General features: G+C 41.1%; 1 protein-coding gene across 2 annotated transcripts in view; it reads right to left on the bottom strand.

Moving 5' to 3' along the window:
* The window catches only part of LOC308102275 (uncharacterized protein), a 98,145-nt gene that overhangs the window by 72,127 nt on the left and 8,136 nt on the right, over positions 1 to 17,882 (bottom strand). Inside the window, exon 5 of one of the 2 annotated variants that reach the window (XM_080451911.1) lies at positions 1,552 to 1,615. The exons of the other annotated variant lie outside the window; for it this stretch is intronic. The gene's annotated coding sequence lies outside the window, so the exon portion shown is untranslated. The remainder of the gene's footprint in view (positions 1 to 1,551; positions 1,616 to 17,882) is intronic. 2 annotated transcript variants of the gene reach the window in all.

Here is a 17,882-nt window from a genome sequence, read left to right as displayed (position 1 = left end):
CGTCTTGTGATTGGCTAGATGCACTTGTCCAGCCAATCACAGGACGGGGGAGGCGGTAATTAGCAAAAGTGAGTGATAGCAAAACTATATTTTAAAATATGGATTAAACATGTTTAATGGCAACGCCGATTAGTGCCGATCAACACACGTTTCCGTGTGGTGGTGATCATCATGATGATGATGTGTTCTATAAAAAAGTACACAAACATATATTTTTTAATTCTTAATTAAAAAAACTAACTAGCTTGGTGGGTGCACCCTGTAACGGACCCACAGGGGGGTTTCCATGTTCACAAATGTGTTGTCCCTGAAACCTTTATTTTGAAGGGCTTCCTGCCCAAAGCCAGGTCTCCGAGATATTTATTTTGACGGGTTTCCTGCCCAAACTTCAGGAGCCACAGAATTGGCACTGATTAGAAGGAATCACGTTCACTTGTGGGGCTGACGCCTAGCATGGGGGCTGCAGATAGCATTGGGTAATAAAACAGGTGGTAGAGGAGCAGATACTGCCTCACGATGGGAGGAGCGTGAAAGTTAAAGGAAAATGTGTTCGACACGGAAAGTTTGGACAAGGCTTAAGGAACGGAAGGCTTGAGGAAAGGAAGGACGGACGGGCGGCCAAGCCAAACCTTGGAACAAACTGAAGCGACGCACATGCCACTTTAATAGCACCTAGCTGGAAGGGAAAAAGGTCATCATTTTATTGTTTGTCGATCTTGTACGGTCACTGTTGAGGGATATTGGTCTTATTGTTGGATTTTATTGTTCGAGGTTAATTGTCTGCATTGCATTATGCACTGTATACATTTGACTGTAAGGTGAAATGTCATGGTGCAATTTGCTTTATGGAATTATTGTGAATTAATGTGATCATTAATTATGTATTTTATCTGCTTGCTTCTCAGTTTCTACGTTGAATTATGAAACTCATCAGTTAAGTCTTCACCCTCTTACTGTCCAGCTGGGTCCACTACAGCCCCCCCCCCCCCCCCTCCCGCCCTAACGGACCCTAGACAATTGCCTACTCTGCCTAATGGAAGGGCCGGCTCTGTGAGCAGGTGCTCTGAGTCTTTGATTAGACAGATTGATATCAACCAATCAGGTGCTCCGACTTTGAATAGACAGATTGATATGAACCAATCAGGTGCTCCGAGTCTTTCATTAGACAGATTGATATGAGCCAATCAGGTGCTCCGAGTCTTTCATTAGACAGATTGATATGAGCCAATCAGGTGCTCCGAGTCTTTCATTAGACAGATTGATATGAGCCAATCAGGTGCTCCGAGTCTTTCATTAGACAGATTGATATGAGCCAATCAGGTGCTCTGAGTCTTTGATTAGACATCGGTCTGTTATTGAGCCCAGCGGTCGTTATTCAAAAAATAACACAGGCTGGATTCAGTGATTGACAGCATCAAGCATTCAACCAAGCTGTGTAATAAATAAGAATAATGGCTACTATTTCACCGGAACATTCACCGTCCAATAGCTAATATTAGATACAGTAAAGGAGTGAATCTATAGCATGTCAAATAAATCATGTGTACTTACTGTTTGTGTGTCTCTCTCAAATGGTTTCTGACTGGAGCTGCTGCTCAACGTTATTGAGTAATCGCTTTCAATTCCCCAAATATGGAAAACATGATAGAGAGAGAGAGAGAGAGAGAGAGAGACACAGACAGACAGACAGACGGATTTTTATTTGACAGATTTTAAAATATGCATACAGTTAGCCCAGTGGCGCCGTCGCCTGTTTAATTAAAAGTTACTGTCCCCCCCTATGATTCACTCCGGTCCCATTGTGGGGAATGCGCAAATCGTTGCATATTGGCTGGCTGCTCAGACCGTGTTCGCTCTGAGTTGTCTGATTGAGCACCGTCCGCGGGCCACTCGACACAGACATCCACGACCACAAATTCACAACCAACCACCTATTCAGATTTGTGTATTGGGAGGCAACGGACGCTCCACACCACACACACACACCCCCACCACCCAACCCCACCCCCCTCTGTGTACAAATGGAACCACATGGACCCTTACAGGTCTGTAACTCTGAGAGTGTACACATGGAACCAAATGGACCCTTACAGGTCTGTAACTCTGAGAGTGTACACATGGAACCACATGGACCCTTACAGGTCTGTAACTCTGAGAGTGAACACATGGAACCACATGGACCCTTACAGGTCTGTAACTCTGAGAGTGTACGTAGGTGTATCTGAGTACGTACATACAATTTAACTGTTTCTGTTAGAAGTCTCTGCCACTGTGTTCAGTGTGATAACTCGGCCCTCTGGTGCCCACTGTTCTCACCACAAGGTGCCCAGTGTTCTGGATTTTTAAAAAAAGTGCCCAGAAATACCAGTTGCCCACTGATCTGGTTACCATCATTGTCTGTCTGTCTGTCTGTCTGTCTGTCTGTCTGTCTGTCTGTCTGTCTGTCTAATCAACTAACGAAATTCCATACATACAAAGTCCATACAAAAAAAGTGAAAATAGCAGATCTACAAGCTTGCAACACGTCACATCGTGGCGTGTTGTGCGCTTGTAGATCTGCTATATTCACTCGTTTGGCTCCCAGGCACATATCAAATTTCTCTTTTGGGTCTCGAGCTAAAAAGTTTGGGATCAAATCCTTTCTTCTAAACACACTTTTTGACGCTACTACTAAATATTTTTTGTTTTGTTATTTTTTCATCTTTTCTAGCCTTTATAGATATTAGATACAGTACTAACACAATGTAGAGAGACAGGGACAGAGAGTCAGGGAGAGACATGCAGCAAAGGTCCATTGCCGGCCCCAGGAATTGAACCAGGGACTCACTGTCAGGTATCAGAGCCTATATGTGGTACGTGTCTTATTAACCACTATGCTATCTGCTCTATAAGACAGAGGATACTTCTACACATTTAGTCTTATTAACCACTCTGCTATCTGCTCTATAAGACAGAGGATACTTCTACACATTTAGTCTTATTAACCACTCTGCTATCTGCTCTATAAGACAGAGGATACTTCTACACATTTAGTCTATTAACCACTCTGCTATCTGCTCCATAAGACAGAGGATACTTCTACACATTTAGTCTATTAACCACTCTGCTATCTGCTCTATAAGACAGAGGACACTTCTACACATTTAGTCTTATTAACCACTCTGCTATCTGCTCCATAAGACAGAGGACACTTCTACACATTTAGTCTTATTAACCACTCTGCTATCTGCTCTATAAGACAGAGGACACTTCTACACATTTAGTCTTATTAACCACTCTGCTATCTGCTCTATAAGACAGAGGACACTTCTACACATTTAGTCTTATTAACCACTCTGCTATCTGCTCTATAAGACAGAGGACACTTCTACACATTTAGTCTATTAACCACTCTGCTATCTGCTCTATAAGACAGAGGATACTTCTACACATTTAGTCTTATTAACCACTCTGCTATCTGCTCTATAAGACAGAGGATACTTCTACACATTTAGTCTTATTAACCACTCTGCTATCTGCTCCATAAGACAGAGGATACTTCTACACATTTAGTCTATTAACCACTCTGCTATCTGCTCTATAAGACAGAGGATACTTCTACACATTTAGGGCTCTATTCACAGGCCAAAAATTCCCCGTTAAATCGGGATAATGGACCTGCGCCGCCCCAATAGGTTATTCTAGCACCTGCTCTACCCGTCACCATTATGCCGACGCCGTTATTTGCGCGTGGAGGTGTGCCTGTGGGCGTGTTGTTGCTATATCCCCCACATTGCAATTCTACAGACACACATGGGTACGGCTTGGGGACGGGGGATAGTGGATTCTAGAAGCACCCGCTGGTTTATAAAATCACCCGTCAAGTGCACACAGACACTACAATGGCTTTGTGCGTTGGACCATGAGCCGTGTTGCCAGCCTTGGAGAGAAATAAGCAACGCAGTCCGCAGGTCTATGAAAACAAAAAGAAGCAACTCTAAGGCCACATGAGCACTTCAAACTACTAACTAGAGCTTTCATATCCCCTAAATATTTCAGCCTGGCTCGACTAATAATTGACAAATTAGACCCAGTCAGCCCGTCAGTCATTTTTCTAAAGAAGCCTTATTTCTCATTAAATCTTGGTAATTCGTTAAGAACAGGAGTCATTCTACCCTAACAGTCTATATTTTATTTAAAAAACAGCTTGGAGCAAATAGGGCTATATAAATATATACACTTCCCCATAACCATTTTAAAAATGAGTATGGTTATTCTATGAAATATATGTTTCATAGAATAACCGTAATCATTTTTGCAATGGAGAAATCACACCCAATGTTACCTTCTGGCCGCTGCCTGTGCTTTCATTTGAAGAAATAATCCAACAATTTCTTTGAGGTGAAAAAGACATGAAGAAAGTTCTGAAGATCCATTATTTATGTCATGTTATGGTTTAAAGTTTAAAGGGAGCTCTCTACTGCTGCGTCATGACAAGACAGTGATTGATTTGACCTAGGCTACTTTAGCGTTGCGCTGCCCTGTTGATTAATTATTTGGCATCAGCTGTGTAGGAATATATAACTATTTTAAATGGCTTTCATATACTCTTGGGGATCTGACTAATATGACAAGTTGCTTATTGTGAACACAATAGCCTACGCTACAAATTAATTAATATGTGAATTTATTTGGATGTAAAAAAAACTTAGACCCGGCTCAGCCGGTGCCGACGGGCCGGGTCGGGTCCCGTTGGGTTTGGGCTAAAATCTTAAGCACTTACATTTTTTATAAGGTGATCGGATCATAGTGTGATTTTCATTTTGGCTGCTGTCTCATTAAACCCCTGCTGCGGGACGTGCGGGTCAATATTATATTATAGCCTATATTATATATATTAGCCTATATTATTATTATATTCCCCGCGTAAACGCTACGTTCATGACCCCCCAAAATAACCATATTTGAACTGGGGACCCCCCCATTTTGTTTGACTCGGTTCCACAGATAAATATTGTGAAAATAGCAGATCTACAAGCTCGCCAGGCGTTGGGTGCTCCATTGTGGTCTCGACCCACAGGTTGAGAACCACTGCATTAAGCTCCAAGCAAGTTACATGCGACGCACATACGCATCGCAGCAATGTGTCTGGGTTTGAGAGGCTTTGATTGATGTAAACTTAAAGTTTAGCTCTGTTCGGGATTACTGAACAAAGGTGGATGATGAAAGATAACGGGGACAATATGGATGTAAGTTAACTTTAAAACTGCGTCACTTCAGAGGAAACTATGGAGCAACTTCAGAGATGTTTACACACCCCTGGAATCCATTAGAACGGTGGAAATAGAACGATAACAGCCAACGTGAGTACATAGGCTATAGTATAGACCTTTCCTAAAACTGTCCAATTTATTATACCCATGTGCTACTGTTTGTCTGTGTACCACGTAGGAGCGTTGTCGCAACATGATGTAATTAATTATTTGGGAGCAGCCAGTGTGTACCAATAGTATACATATTTTAAATGGCTTTCATATACTATTCCGGATCTGACTAATATGACAAGCTTATTGTGAACACAATAGGCTACAAATTAATATAAAAATGTATTTGGATTAAAAAAAAAGAAGGAAAACAAGCCCAATGTGGCTTATAATAATCAGACCAGGCAACAGTGCAGACAGGTAGATAGGCTAGAGCATATATTGGATCGGGATGACGGCTAGCGCAGTCTTCTCTTAAAGGCAATGGCTTCTGGCACGGTGATTGGTTTTATCATTGTAACGCCCAAACCACACCTATGCATAATGTAACGGGTAGCTCAGGTGTTTGGCGGGTGAGGGGGGTGCCATAGAATACCGAATTTTGCGGGGAAACGCCTCTTGCCTAGTCCGAAATCCCTAATTAGTGGTTTGTTCAAATCTGGCTCTGAATAGAGCCCTGATGGCTCTATTCACAGGCCAAAAATTCCCCGTTAAATCGGGATAATGGACCTGCGCCGCCCCAATAGGTTATTCTAGCACCTGCTCTACCCGTCACCATTATGCCGACGCCGTTATTTGCGCGTGGAGGTGTGTCCGTGGGCGTGTTGTTGCTATATCCCCCACATTGCAATTCTACAGACACACATGGGTACGGCTTGGGGACGGGGGATAGTGGATTCTAGAAGCACCCGCTGGTTTATAAAATCACCCGTCAAGTGCACACAGACACTACAATGGCTTTGTGCGTTGGACCATGAGCCGTGTTGCCAGCCTTGGAGAGAAATAAGCAACCGCAGTCGCAGGTCTATGAAAACAAAAAGAAGCAACTCTAAGGCCACATGAGCACTTCAAACTACTAACTAGAGCTTTCATATCCCCTAAATATTTCAGCCCGGCTCGACTAATAATTGACAAACCCAGCCCAGCCCATCAGTCATTTTTCTAAAGAAGCCTTATTTCTCATTAAATCTTGGTAATATATGAATGATCTGTGTGTGAAATGCGCTCTTTCTTTATACAAACCCATGCTCGCTCACTCTACCGCAAATGCCTCTCTCTCTTTGTACAACCCCATGCTCACTCTACCGCAAATGTGCTCTCTCTCTTCATATAAACCGATGCTCACTCTACCGCATATGCGCTCTCTCTCTTCATATAAACCGATGCTCACTCTACCGCATATGCGCTCTCTCTCTTCATATAAACCGATGCTCACTCTACCGCATATGCGCTCTCTCTCTTCATATAAACCGATGCTCACTCTACCGCAAATGCCTCTCTCTCTTTGTACAACCCCATGCTCACTCTACCGCATATGCGCTCTCTCTCTTCATATAAACCGATGCTCACTCTACCGCAAATGCGCTCTCTCTCTTCATATAAACCCATGGTCACTCTACCACAAACGCCACCACCACTCCCAGCGGGGTCATTTTGATTCTATGACGGCTGCCGTCTAGTTATCATCAGTGCCAGTGTTGTGAGGAAAAACAACTAACGGTACGTTTTAACAGCGGGCGACTCTCGGGCGATCACCGGCGACATCGTCCAAAAGATAAAGAAAATCCATCTTTTCATCGCCCATCGCCCTATCGCCAGTAGACGCCGGCTCTCATAGACTTTCTTTATCTTTTGGACGATGTCGCCGGTGATCGCCCGAGAGTCGCCCGCTGTTAAAACGTACCGTAACAAGCAACCAGGTCTAGGAAAACCAGCCCAAAAGAAGCGAGTCAAGCGACTATGGGCCACATGAGCACTCTAACATATACATCAGCTATTTGAAAATAGCAGATCTACAAGCTCACAACGCCTCCCATGCAAACGCTACGTTCATGACCCCCCAAAATAACCATATTTGAACTGGGGACCCCCCCATTTTGTTTGACTCGGTTCCACAGATAAATATTGTGAAAATAGCAGATCTACAAGCTCGCCAGGCGTTGGGTGCTCCATTGTGGTCTCGACCCACAGGTTGAGAACCACTGCATTAAAAGCTCCAAGCAAGTTACATGTCTAGTAGGCTATGTTGTTGACCACGTAATGTAATGTTTTTGGTTTAGTGATAGGCTACTCCGTGGCGCGCGCGCGCCTCATTGTGCTGTCCAAAATAACAGATCTGTAGCTGTCGACACGACATGATGCAGCGCCGTTGATAGCTTGTATGTCTGTTATTTTGGGTAGGTATAGGCGACGCACATACGCATCGCAGCAATGTGTCTGGATTTGAGAGGCTTTGATTGATGTAAACTTAAAGTTTAGCTCTGTTCGGGATTACTGAACAAAGGTGGATGATGAAAGATAACGGGGACAATATGGATGTAAGTTAACTTTAATTAACTGCGTCACTTCAGAGGAAACTATGGAGCAACTTCAGAGATGTTTACACACCCCTGGAATCCATTAGAACGGTGGAAATAGAACGATAACAGCCAACGTGAGTACATACTGTAGGCTATAGACCTTTCCTAAAACTGTCCAATTTATTATACCCATGTGCTACTGTTTGTCTGTGTACCACGTAGGAGCGTTGTCGCAACATGATGTAATTAATTATTTGGGAGCAGCCAGTGTGTACCAATAGTATACATATTTTAAATGGCTTTCATATACTATTCCGGATCTGACTAATATGACAAGCTTATTGTGAACACAATAGGCTACAAATTAATATAAAAATGTATTTGGATAAAAAAAAAAAAAAAAACAAGCCCAATGTGGCTTATAATAATCAGACCAGGCAACAGTGCAGACAGGTAGATAGGCTAGAGCATATATTGGATCGGGATGACGGCTAGCGCAGTCTTCTCTTAAAGGCAATGGCTTCTGGCACGGTGATTGGTTTTATCATTGTAACGCCCAAACCACACCTATGCATAATGTAACGGGTAGCTCAGGTGTTTGGCGGGTCACGGGGGTGCCATAGAATACCGAATTTTGCGGGGAAACGCCTCTTGCCTAGTCCTTCATCCCTAATTAGTGGTTTGTTCAAATCTGGCTCTGAATAGAGCCCTTAGTCTATTAACCACTCTGCTATCTGCTCTATAAGACAGAGGATACTTCTACACATTTAGTCTTATTAACCACTCTGCTATCTGCTCCATAAGACACTTCTACACATTTAGTCTTATTAACCACTCTGCTATCTGCTCTATAAGACAAAGGATACTTCAACACATTTAGTCTATTAACCACTCTGCTATCTACTCCATAAGACAGAGGATACTTCTACACATTTAGTCTTATTAACCACTCTGCTATCTGCTCCATAAGACAGAAGATACTTCTACACATTTAGTCTTATTAACCACTCTGCTATCTGCTCTATAAGACAAAGGATACTTCAACACATTTAGGGCTCTATTCAGAGCCAGATTTGAACAAACCACTAATTAGGGATTTCGGACTAGGCAAGAGGCGTTTCCCCGCAAAATTCGGTATTCTATGGCACCCCCCTCACCCGCCAAACACCTGAGCTACCCGTTACATTATGCATAGGTGTGGTTTGGGCGTTACAATGATAAAACCAATCACCGTGCCAGAAGCCATTGCCTTTAAGAGAAGACTGCGCTAGCCGTCATCCCGATCCAATATATGCTCTAGCCTATCTACCTGTCTGCACTGTTGCCTGGTCTGATTATTATAAGCCACATTGGGCTTGTTTTCCTTCTTTTTTTTTAATCCAAATACATTTTTATATTAATTTGTAGCCTATTGTGTTCACAATAAGCTTGTCATATTAGTCAGATCCGGAATAGTATATGAAAGCCATTTAAAATATGTATACTATTGGTACACACTGGCTGCTCCCAAATAATTAATTACATCATGTTGCGACAACGCTCCTACGTGGTACACAGACAAACAGTAGCACATGGGTATAATAAATTGGACAGTTTTAGGAAAGGTCTATACTATAGCCTATGTACTCACGTTGGCTGTTATCGTTCTATTTCCACCGTTCTAATGGATTCCAGGGGTGTGTAAACATCTCTGAAGTTGCTCCATAGTTTCCTCTGAAGTGACGCAGTTTTAAAGTTAACTTACATCCATATTGTCCCCGTTATCTTTCATCATCCACCTTTGTTCAGTAATCCCGAACAGAGCTAAACTTTAAGTTTACATCAATCAAAGCCTCTCAAACCCAGACACATTGCTGCGATGCGTATGTGCGTCGCATGTAACTTGCTTGGAGCTTAATGCAGTGGTTCTCAACCTGTGGGTCGAGACCACAATGGAGCACCCAACGCCTGGCGAGCTTGTAGATCTGCTATTTTCACAATATTTATCTGTGGAACCGAGTCAAACAAAATGGGGGGGTCCCCAGTTCAAATATGGTTATTTTGGGGGGTCATGAACGTAGCGTTTACGCGGGGAATATAATAATAATATAGGCTAATATATATAATATAGGCTATAATATAATATTGACCCGCACGTCCCGCAGCAGGGGTTTAATGAGACAGCAGCCAAAATGAAAATCACACTATGATCCGATCACCTTATAAAAAATGTAAGTGCTTAAGATTTTAGCCCAAACCCAACGGGACCCGACCCGGCCCGTCGGCACCGGCTGAGCCGGGTCTAAGTTTTTTTTACATCCAAATAAATTCACATATTAATTAATTTGTAGCGTAGGCTATTGTGTTCACAATAAGCAACTTGTCATATTAGTCAGATCCCCAAGAGTATATGAAAGCCATTTAAAATAGTTATATATTCCTACACAGCTGATGCCAAATAATTAATCAACAGGGCAGCGCAACGCTAAAGTAGCCTAGGTCAAATCAATCACTGTCTTGTCATGACGCAGCAGTAGAGAGCTCCCTTTAAACTTTAAACCATAACATGACATAAATAATGGATCTTCAGAACTTTCTTCATGTCTTTTTCACCTCAAAGAAATTGTTGGATTATTTCTTCAAATGAAAGCACAGGCAGCGGCCAGAAGGTAACATTGGGTGTGATTTCTCCATTGCAAAAATGATTACGGTTATTCTATGAAACATATATTTCATAGAATAACCATACTCATTTTTAAAATGGTTATGGGGAAGTGTATATATTTATATAGCCCTATTTGCTCCAAGCTGTTTTTTAAATAAAATATAGACTGTTAGGGTAGAATGACTCCTGTTCTTAACGAATTACCAAGATTTAATGAGAAATAAGGCTTCTTTAGAAAAATGACTGACGGGCTGACTGGGTCTAATTTGTCAATTATTAGTCGAGCCAGGCTGAAATATTTAGGGGATATGAAAGCTCTAGTTAGTAGTTTGAAGTGCTCATGTGGCCTTAGAGTTGCTTCTTTTTGTTTTCATAGACCTGCGGACTGCGTTGCTTATTTCTCTCCAAGGCTGGCAACACGGCTCATGGTCCAACGCACAAAGCCATTGTAGTGTCTGTGTGCACTTGACGGGTGATTTTATAAACCAGCGGGTGCTTCTAGAATCCACTATCCCCCGTCCCCAAGCCGTACCCATGTGTGTCTGTAGAATTGCAATGTGGGGGATATAGCAACAACACGCCCACAGGCACACCTCCACGCACAAATAACGGCGTCGGCATAATGGTGACGGGTAGAGCAGGTGCTAGAATAACCTATTGGGGCGGCGCAGGTCCATTATCCCGATTTAACGGGGAATTTTTGGCCTGTGAATAGAGCCCTTAGTCTATTAACCACTCTGCTATCTGCTATATAAGACAGAGGATACTTCAACACATTTAGTCTTATTAACCACTCTGCTATCTGCTCCATAAGACAGAAGATACTTCTACACATTTAGTCTTATTAACCACTCTGCTATCTACTCCATAAGACAGAGGATACTTCAACACATTTAGTCTTATTAACCACTCTGCTATCTGCTCTATAAGACAGAGGATACTTCTACACATCTAGTCTTATTAACCACTCTGCTATCTGCTCTATAAGACAGAGGATACTTCTACACATTTAGTCTTTGTTAGAGTTATTTTGTCGACAATATTGATATATATGCCATCATATCCTATTTTAGTGTGCCATCTTGGCCTAACTCAAGTTTGCCTACCAATCTTATGATTTTATTTAAGTTCGAGGTTGGACAAAACTAATCCTAGTATCAGGTCTCTCCTTTCCTCTAGAGACTGCATGTGTTTTGAGCTGTACAGAGCGCAGACCCTCCAAGGTCACTGATTATCTCTGGAGGAATACAATAACAGCTCATTGGAGTTAACTTGACCATCTATGACAAAGCAACAACACCTCCAGCGACGCCGGTCAGAGTTGAGGTCAACGTGTTGTTTGAGACATTTGGACGCTGTTTGTCCAAGATAAACTGTCACACCATCCGCTTGCCATCTTCTCTCTCAACCTACGAGCAAGGCTCCTCATGGCCCGATGTCATCATCAGAGCTGATAACAACTTCATTTGTGTATAACTGTTGTGATCATTGACTGTTTAGGCAGAGAGATATTTTTGCTGTACGGTGCCTCGTGGATTGATTCTTTCTCTTAATACAATGTCAACCTTTTAATTTGAGAACCGGCCTGTTAGTTAGGGAATTTTAGCAAAATATTTGGACCATCTGTGAAAAAATTTACTACCAATAGCTTTCTTCACCAATGTGTTCTTATAGGTGTCTAGAATCACCTCTCAAAAAGTTCAACCCCAAATCCTCGTGGAAAATCCTGGAGAGCCAATCAAAGTTAAGGAGCCCAGAGGGCTTGGGTGAAAAATATGAAAAGAAATAAAAGTCTTGTGAGGTGTCTAACTAGGGGTTTTCAGGGGTGCTGAATCCATTCCAACCATTATTTTTGAGTAAAAATGTCTCCCTGGCCATCTAATATTGGTATATTGGTTATTGTTAGTGTATAATCAGTGTATAATCAATGGTAGGGGATTGGGGTGTTGTTGAATTGATTCTATTTTGAAAAATAAAATAAGAAAATATTGCTAAACACTTTATAAGAGTGTACACCTACTGTGCACATGCTCAGTGGGATACACTGTCTGCATGTGGGGAAGGAGCGGGAGTGTTGCATCCTGGCAAATATGTCTGGACGATTTTAAGGTACGGTAGTTTATCTACTTTTTGGCATTTATTTTCCTCTGCTGGCAAAACTTTTGATTACTGTGAACACTTGTCTTTTAGTAGACAACATGGAAGAGGATTCTGTAGCTTGTGGCTTAAGGTGCTTCATCTGTGGTGGTCCTGAGACTGAGATTCAAAAGCTCTCAAAAGTCACCCAAAAAGGCTATGCACAGATGTTGTCTTATTCTGAGAGTGTGGATGATGCAGCATTAATCAGAAGACTACATGAGGACTGGAAAAACTGAGATGACCCCAAACTAAGATACCATTTGGAATGCAAAACCGAGCTACACAGTCGTGCAAGAGGTATATCCACTGGAAATCGTACGTTTTTTTCAATGTGATGAAAGTTGCCACTTGCAGATTTCAATCCTATTCTATGTTGTGAGTGACATCATAATTTAATAAAAACTTTAAACATAATCTATTCTTTAGAGCAAGATGAGCAAGACCAACGGCCAGACAGGAAGAAAAGACGCAGGGCATTGTCTGGGTCAAGTAGTTCAAGTGCTAGCTGGCACACTTGATCTACCATAATACTTGCATCCTTTGCAATGAAGGTATCAATGCTGGCACATTGAAAAGAAACCCTGGTAAGTCTTTTGTATGTAAGATTCAAATGAATTTTGATAATTGTTTTTCTTGCTCCTCATTGTAGGCTTCCACTCAAAGTAGAATAATTTAATCATGCACATACTGTATGTGGCTACCTTTTATCCAGACAGAGCTCGGCAGTTGTATCGTGCACCTGATAATGTCTACCAGGACCAACTGAAAGGAGTTTGATGCAGAGAGCAAAGCGACGAGGTGATGACTGGGGACTTGAAGTTGCTGGTCGCCTGGTGGCAGAAGAGGCAGTATATCATATTCGATGCAGAAGAGACTTTGAGAACCCTGTTACAAAGTCTGAGGTAACATTATATGGATACACAATACAGCTGTACAATACAACTCACATTTCTTATCCTGAGGGAAGAAATATAATTTCTAATAGTGAAACTTTTGATTTCAAAATAATTTATTCTGCAAGATTGATATGGGTCCAGGAATGAGGGGGACTAATAAAGGATAAGAAATGTGAGTTGTATTGTACAGCTGTATTGCGTATCCATATAATGTTACCTTAGACTTTGTAACAGGGTTCTCAAAGTCTCTTCTTCATCGAATATGATATACTGCCTCTTCTGCCACCAAATCTATAATACCAGACAGGCGACCAGCGACTTCACGTCCCCAGTCATCACCTCGTCGCTTTGCTTTCTGCATCAAACTCCTTTTCAGTTGGTCCTGGTAGACATTATCAGGTGCACGATACAACTGCCGAGCTCTGTCTGGATAAAAGGTAGCCACATACAGTATGTGCATGATTAAATTATTCTACTTTGAGTGGAAGCCTACAATGAGGAGCAAGAAAAACAATTATCAAAATTCATTCGAATCTTACATACAAAAGACTTACCAGGGTTTCTTTTCAATGTGCCAGCATTGATACCTTCATTGCAAAGGATGCAAGTATTATGGTAGATCAAGTGTGCCAGCTAGCACTTGAACTACTTGACCCAGACAATGCCCTGCGTCTTTTCTTCCTGTCTGGCCGTTGGTCTTGCTCATCTTGCTCTAAAGAATAGATTATGTTTAAAGTTTTTATTAAATTATGATGTCACTCACAACATAGAATAGGATTGAAATCTGCAAGTGGCAACTTTCATCACATTGAAAAAAACGTACGATTTCCAGTGGATATACCTCTTGCACGACTGTATAGCTCGGTTTTGCATTCCAAATGGTATCTTAGTTTGGGGTCATCTCAGTTTTTCCAGTCCTCATGTTGTCTTCTGATTAATGCTGCATCATCCACACTCTCAGAATAAGACAACATCTGTGCATAGCCTTTTTGGGTGACTTTTGAGAGCTTTTGAATCTCAGTCTCAGGACCACCACAGATGAAGCACCTTAAGCCACAAGCTACAGAATCCTCTTCCATGTTGTCTACTAAAAGACAAGTGTTCACAGTAATCAAAAGTTTTGCCAGCAGAGGAAAATAAATGCCAAAAAGTAGATAAACTACCGTACCTTAAAATCGTCCAGACATATTTGCCAGGATGCAACACTCCCGCTCCTTCCCCACATGCAGACAGTGTATCCCACTGAGCATGTGCACAGTAGGTGTACACTCTTATCAAGTGTTTAGCAATATTTTCTTATTTTATTTTTCAAAATAGAATCAATTCAACAACACCCCAATCCCCTACCATTGATTATACACTGATTATACACTAACAATAACCAATATACCAATATTAGATGGCCAGGGAGACATTTTTACTCAAAAATAATGGTTGGAATGGATTCAGCACCCCTGAAAACCCCTAGTTAGACACCTCACAAGACTTTTATTTCTTTTCATATTTTTCACCCAAGCCCTCTGGGCTCCTTAACTTTGATTGGCTCTCCAGGATTTTCCACGAGGATTTGAAGTTGAACTTTTTGAGAGGTGATTCTAGACACCTATAAGAACACATTGGTGAAGAAAGCTATTGGTAGTACATTTTTTCACAGATGGTCCAAATATTTTGCTAAAATTCCCTAACTATGTGTCTGTCTTTGATTTCGTCTCATCCTTTTTACACTGGGTTTTCAGCGGTTTAACTACAAATAGTTTGAATTAACATAGAGCAGGATTTACGACCCTTTATCAACTCTATTAGTCTTATTAACCACTCTGCTATCTGCTCTATAAGACAGAAGATACTTCTACACATTTAGTCTTATTAACCACTCTGCTATCTGCTCTATAAGACAGAAGATACTTCTACACATTTAGTCTTATTAACCACTCTGCTATCTGCTCCATAAGACAAAGGATACTTCTACACATTTAGTCTATTAACCACTCTGCTATCTGCTCTATAAGACAGAGGATACTTCTACACATTTAGTCTATTAACCACTCTGCTATCTGCTCTATAAGACAGAGGATACTTCTACACATTTAGTCTTATTAACCACTCTGCTATCTGCTCTATAAGACAGAAGATACTTCTACACATTTAGTCTTATTAACCACTCTGCTATCTGCTCTATAAGACAGAGGATACTTCTACACATTTAGTCTTATTAACCACTCTGCTATCTGCTCTATAAGACAGAAGATACTTCTACACATTTAGTCTTATTAACCACTCTGCTATCTGCTCCATAAGACAGAGGATACTTCTACACATTTAGTCTTATTAACCACTCTGCTATCTGCTCTATAAGACAGAGGATACTTCTACACATTTAGTCTATTAACCACTCTGCTATCTGCTCCATAAGACAGAGAATACTTCTACACATTTAGTCTATTAACCACTCTGCTATCTGCTCCATAAGACAGAGGATACTTCTACACATTTAGTCTTATTAACCACTCTGCTATCTGCTCCATAAGACAGAGGATACTTCTACACATTTAGTCTTATTAACCACTCTGCTATCTGCTCTATAAGACAGAGGATACTTCTACACATTTAGTCTATTAACCACTCTGTTATCTGCTCCATAAGACAGAGAATACTTCTACACATTTAGTCTTATTAACCACTCTGCTATCTGCTCCATAAGACAGAGGATACTTCTACACATTTAGTCTATTAACCACTCTGCTATCTGCTCCATAAGACAGAGGATACTTCTACACATTTAGTCTATTAACCACTCTGTTATCTGCTCCATAAGACAGAGAATACTTCTACACATTTAGTCTATTAACCACTCTGCTATCTGCTCCATAAGACAGAGGATACTTCTACACATTTAGTCTATTAACCACTCTGTTATCTGCTCCATAAGACAGAGAATACTTCTACACATTTAGTCTTATTAACCACTCTGTTATCTGCTCCATTAGACAGAGAATACTTCTACACATTTAGTCTTATTAACCACTCTGCTATCTGCTCTATAAGACAGAGGATACTTCTACACATTTAGTCTTATTAACCACTCTGCTATCTGCTCCATAAGACAGAGGATACTTCTACACATTTAGTCTATTAACCACTCTGTTATCTGCTCCATAAGACAGAGAATACTTCTACACATTTAGTCTTATTAACCACTCTGTTATCTGCTCCATTAGACAGAGAATACTTCTACACATTTAGTCTTATTAACCACTCTGCTATCTGCTCCATAAGACAGAGGATACTTCTACACATTTAGTCTATTAACCACTCTGTTATCTGCTCCATAAGACAGAGAATACTTCTACACATTTAGTCTTATTAACCACTCTGCTATCTGCTCCATAAGACAGAGGATACTTCTACACATTTAGTCTTATTAACCACTCTGCTATCTGCTCTATAAGACAGAGGATACTTCTACACATTTAGTCTATTAACCACTCTGCCATCTGCTCTATAAGACAGAGGACACTTCTACACATTTAGTCTTATTAACCACTCTGCTATATGATCCATAAGACAGAGGATACTTCTACACATTTAGTCTTATTAACCACTCTGCTATCTGCTCCATAAGACAGAGGATACTTCTACACATTTACCACTCTGCTATCTGCTCCATAAGACAGAGGATACTTCTACACATTTAGTCTTATTAACCACTCTGCTATCTGCTCTATAAGACAGAGGATACTTCTACACATTTAGTCTTATTAACCACTCTGCTATCTGCTCCATAAGACAGAGGATACTTCTACACATTTAGTCTTATTAACCACTCTGCTATCTGCTCCATAAGACAGAGGATACCTCTACACATTTAGTCTTATAAACCACTCTGCTATCTGCTCCATAAGACAGAGGATAATTCTACACATTTAGTCTTAAACTCACACAAATCGATACACATTATCTCTCAGGTCATGTGATCAAGATGTATCATATTGGCTATGACTTTCTTCCACAGTGTGTGGGCCCTGGGTAGACAACCCGGCCTGGTGGAGACCTGTGGCTATAAAACTGTTCTAGTTCATATTCAATTCTGATTGGCTACGATTGACGCCACAGTTTGTGGGCGTGGCCCATTATCAGTGTCTGATCTGCCCCGGATTTTACTCTCACATTGAGGGGCCTCTAAACCAGTGGTCCCCAAACTGGGGGTCCGGACCCCCAGGGGGTCCCCAGATTATTTTGGGTGGTCCCAAGATGATTAGCTTAATGTGCAACATAGTTTTATCTCTCAACAGTAAACAATCCAACACACAGTATAAGTGTATACAGAGTATCTGCACATTCATAAAGTTACAATTTAAGGACTTTTAAGACCTTTTACCTCTAAAAAAAAATATTACCTAAGACAATTTTTGAAAATAGTAGATCTACAAGCTCACAACGC

Source organism: Gymnoscopelus braueri (assembly GCF_963280865.1).
Source record: "Gymnoscopelus braueri genome assembly, chromosome: 15".
NCBI lineage: Eukaryota > Metazoa > Chordata > Actinopteri > Myctophiformes > Myctophidae > Gymnoscopelus > Gymnoscopelus braueri.
This window is presented reverse-complemented; position numbering and strand designations above follow the sequence as displayed.